This window comes from Arachis ipaensis, chromosome B03 (assembly GCF_000816755.2).
Source record: "Arachis ipaensis cultivar K30076 chromosome B03, Araip1.1, whole genome shotgun sequence".
NCBI lineage: Eukaryota > Viridiplantae > Streptophyta > Magnoliopsida > Fabales > Fabaceae > Arachis > Arachis ipaensis.
In genome coordinates this window covers 8,471,769-8,476,904 of record NC_029787.2, presented here as the reverse complement: position 1 = coordinate 8,476,904, position 5,136 = coordinate 8,471,769, and positions in this window count along the sequence as shown.

Genomic DNA, 5,136 nt, shown 5'->3' with positions numbered 1-5,136 from the left:
ATTAATTACGGACAATATAGGGAGCACTTTATACGCAGGAATCAGACAAAGTTAAAAAATTTGAAGAAGAAAAAGTTCCTGCCTTTGGAGTATAGCGCGACGAAAATTAATAAGAAACAGGTACTCAATAAATGCAGATCATGAAATGAGATCAATCAGCAACTAAGTAGTCTGAAGACTAAAAATAGCATTCATAATAACTTAGTTTAATTACACCTGACATAAGTATGACTAAAAGAAGATAAAGTATCATTAAATGTAATTCACAGTAAGTGTTGAAGCAAGTATGGAAAATGAAGTTTATTAACTCCAGGTAGGAATCTGTCTTGTCACGAGAGATTCACAGGGTTGAACAGGATGGATAGGAAAGAATAGAACAGATATAAACTAATTAATTGCGTTGAATCACCAAGCATATTGAAATGGAAGCAATATTAGATGAATGGGGAAGTCGGATGGATGTATCATACATGGAGAGATGCATGGGAACCAAGCAAAAAAGGTACGAGAACGTCATAGTAAAAAATGAGCGCTGTGACAGATTTTAAAAGCGTTGATGTATATGTAAATGTATTTGCAATGAAAATGCTGGGCTAACAGATAAGCATAGAAGTAAATAACAAATGAATAAATTTGGGAAACAAAAATTATTAGGAGCAAAAGAATATACTTGGCAGCCAAAAATAAATCGGAGGATGCGTAGAGGCATTGGTTGATTGCATCTACTCGGTTGTTAACCAGTTTAATGATCAGCACCAAATCTGAATAGCAAAAGTTACGTTGCCAATGTTAGCTTAGCGGGGGAATTCAGCAAATAGGAAGTCATGGCCTAATAAGCTAAATGTATTCAAGCTAAATCAGATTGTTAAATAGGTAAAGATATGCAACCTAAATCAGATTAGTAGGGATCATCAATAGTGCACCTTGATTTTGCCATGCATAAAGGAACATTTAGTTATATAAAAGCATGATTGTATAAAATATCGACTGATCAGAACACAATCTCAGGAAGAATAAAACTGACATGTTGCAATAGGCAAGATTATGATGTGCACAAAAGTTAATAGATTGGTACCTCATATGCCTCAGAAGCTTGGCGACAATAAACAGTTCTGCCACCTTCGAGCGAGTACAACTAATCCAGGAGTTCAAACACTTCACTGCATGGTTGATGAACAGAAGCCCAAATTGTTCTTCGATCTCTTGCCAAAGCACACATTGCCTTAGTCCCAATTAAAAACGACGCACTGCAACAACAAGACATGTAAAACTTTATCTGGGCTAAGAAGATCTTTAAAAACTTAAAAGAGAAAATCAAAACAGAGAACACATGAATTCACCACATACAACTCTTTTTCTTTTAGCGCATGCTATCATGTCTATAATTACCGTCCTATGCAAGGTTGATCAACATTTAAAAAATATTGCCAAAATTCATATTGGGTTTGTTAAAAATCTGTTAAAATTTTTTAATTTTAAAAACGAATCAGTTTTTTTTTTTAAACTATGTTGTATATCTAAAATCTAAATCTTAAATCTTAATTTTTAATAAACAATAAAAAAGTGATAAATAAAAAATGGATCTTAATTTATATTGGCTCAATAAAAAGTGGTTTTTTATGTTTTTCCCCGAAATCAAAGTCACGGTGGATTTGTAGTTGTAAAATAAAGATATAACTACATACAGAGACTGAACTAATAAATCCATAGAAATCATTGTTGTGTTAGATGAGTCAGTTGACAAATGTCAATTTAACGATTCTTTAATATGTCATATGGCATATGTGGCTATTTAATCGTCATTTCATATATATATAGGTTCCCTTTTTTTAGTTTTAGGGTACTCCGGAAAACAAATCCAGTGGAGACGGGATGGGGCCTGTAGCTCAGAGGATTAGAGCACGTGGCTACGAACCACAGTGTCGGGGTTCGAATCCCTCCTCGCCCACAACCGGCCAAAAAGGTAAGGACCCTTACCTCTGGGGGTAAGAAAATCATGATCGGGCTGTGTCCGAAGAAGGATAGCTATACTGATTCGGTATACTCGAAAGACACCCTGGGTACAATATTGACGATCTAACAAGGATGATTCTCAGTAAATTTCTACTGCCTTTAATTATTAATTGCATCACCCTAATCTTTACTACAAGAAAAGGATATCCTGTGTTTAACTATTAGTGAGGATGAATAATATTTGATGGTATTATTATAACTATGATCATTATAGGCAAAAAGCACAGTTGACTAATAACCTGCGCAGTGAGAAAAGCAGCGCCAGGAAAGCATATATCCTCGAAGTTCATTAACTAAGCATTGCCGCACAAAAGCCGGAGCTGCAGCGCAAAAGATGTAGCTCAAAAGTGGATGGTATTAACATATGCGGTCAACGAAATTAGTCGGAATCAACAAATGGGATAGTCCGGCATTAGTTGAAACAAAAGATTTTTCCATGCATGATGTTGGAAAATGCGATTTCTCGAACAACACAAACCAAGCATAGCATCAAAACCGTCGGAGGGGGTTAAATTTGTGAGAACAATGAAAAAAATAAAAAAAAGAAAAAAGAAAATAACAATAGAAGGGATGAATCAGGAATTACCGAGGTAAAATGCAAAATGAAAGTGTCCTGGCCACGGTGAGGAGCAAGAGCCACAATAACGGCGAAAAGAAGGACCGGCGGTACGATCACATAGAGGCATTGCTGTGCCAACCTGTTAGCCGTGAGCGACGGCCGAGGCAAGGGTTTCAAGCGGATACGAAATTAGGGGGGGTCGTTGCAGTAGGATTAGGTCATATCTTATGTGTGGGCCAATGCAAACCCAAACCACAGTTACAAATGCAATAGATTGGGCCCATGTGAGGAGAAAGGGCCGGTTATGCCTGAAAGAATCATGATGCATCTATTGATGCATTTGGATTGAAATGGCGGGTTGAAAACGGCAGCCCAACGGAACAGGCGGGCTGTGACTAAGTTACGATATGTTGCAAAGAGAGGAAAAGTAACCGCAACACAAGGTACTTGGCCAAACCAACCATTATCATAACCACCAAATCCAGGTCTAGCATCACCAATAAACAATACCCAACACGTTACATGATAACCAGGGAATAAAAAGCGGGATTTATAAAAGATAAATAAAACATGAAACATTTATCAAGAGACATGGAGACAAAAGTTCTAAATCATATCAAACCCATCAGCCCCCGGAAAATGATGCATTAAACTCGGGGGCCAAAACTAAATACTACAATTGGCAAACCACCAACTTGTTCAGCAAGTGCATACAAAAAACTAACTGGATCAAAGAGGAAAACACATCGCGTAAAAGAACAACACGATAATCAGCAATAGTCAGACTTATATAGAAAACCCCATGCACCCCCTGATGTAAACAACTCCAGGCCATGTAATGCTTCCAATAAACTTCACAACTCCGTCGTTCAGACCAATGGAGCGGAACTAGGCAACCGAAACAACCTCATCAAGCGACGCCGCAGCACCGTCGAACCCGCAGACACAGTGGTTGATCCCGAGGAGATCGCGGCCTATCTTCAGAGAGGGTGTTTCCGTCATGTTAGCGACACCAATAAAGTGATGTCGACCCCACGCCATTGCGCCAACATGGCTAAGGTTGATGGTCATGACATGCACTCCAAATCTCAAAGCGGACCGCTCATACGTTACGAAATCTACATAATCATCGTGGCCAATCAAGGTGGGATGATCCAGACATGCGCTTGCGCCTATCTCTATCTCATCCCACGCGGAGTCCATAGTTTCAAATCGAACCACGAAAACCGGTGTCTTCGTGAATCTACCTTCACAATTGACCCAAAAAACCCGGCTGCTGACTACGGCATACCCACTGCTCAGTCTATCGATCATTGGCGGGGTTCGGACAGCGCTACTCCACCGACTCGTAGTCGAAAGATACATCTGCACATCGTATCCAGGACTTGCCAGATTACGCTTCGTCAAACTGAGAATCTTATAAGCATCACAACCCACCATGCTGAGAAAGGCATCAGCAGAGCAGTCGTCACAGTGGTTATAGTGGTAACCGTCAGACCTCTAAGAACCCAACGGATCCCAAGTGATCAATGAACTCGAACGACCGTCTATTGAGAATCTTGCACATACCTTGCCGGAGTCTGTTCCCACCAGGGAAAACCAGGTCCATTCCAGAGGAGCCGCAACCGAAATGGCTACACGAGTTTCGAAGACAAACATGGAAAGCCTCCCACAATCAGCATCTCTCAGGGGGTTGTCCAAGTGAAGAACCACCGCTTTCCCACCAACCGATTTGAAATGAGTCACTATGTTATTTGCCCGGTTCAATCTGTCGTACCAATCACGCGACGTACACCTCCCTTTTCCTATCGTTTTTGCATCAGAAAGAAGAAAAATCTTCAAAATCACGTCGGTTGGCAAGGCAGGAATGTTGAAATTGGCCTCATCGCTACCATGCCCAACGTGGAAGGCATGATCAACCTCTTCGATTGTTGCTCGAGACATTCCAAATCGATAGTGAGGTTCTTTCCTAGACACGAAGGTGGAAATTCTCTGTAAAAGGTAGAAGTATTTCTCTAGTTGGTGTGGGTTCCTACACCGTGACTGTCGCTCTACTTAAATACACAAACAAAAGCATACAGTAGAACACAATGGAGAATGAAGAATATAAATTATAAATTATGATTATAAATTATAAATAAAATATATATTATAATTTATATATATAAACAAATACTTGATTGAAACCGGGAATGAATGACAGCAGGAAATAGAGTCGAATTGTCAACAGTCAAACGCATGAGCTGGTTGAATGGTTTAAATCAAAGGAAGACCGCGAAACACCTGTGTTGAAAAAAAAAAGATTCACCCAGTATTACCTGGGGTTGTGACACCTGGACAGCTGAAACCGAAAATTAGGATATTAACTTAGAATAATACATGTACTATCAAGAAAATTGAAGAGGTAGAGCAAGTACTCTACACAAACCATCACCAACAAACAATAAAGATATATAACGACATAAGTAGAAGATGATAAAAAAAAAGGAAGAAAAAAAGCGTCATAATTTATAAATAGGAACAAAGATTAAATTAGAGAATTATAATTAACAACATAATAGTGG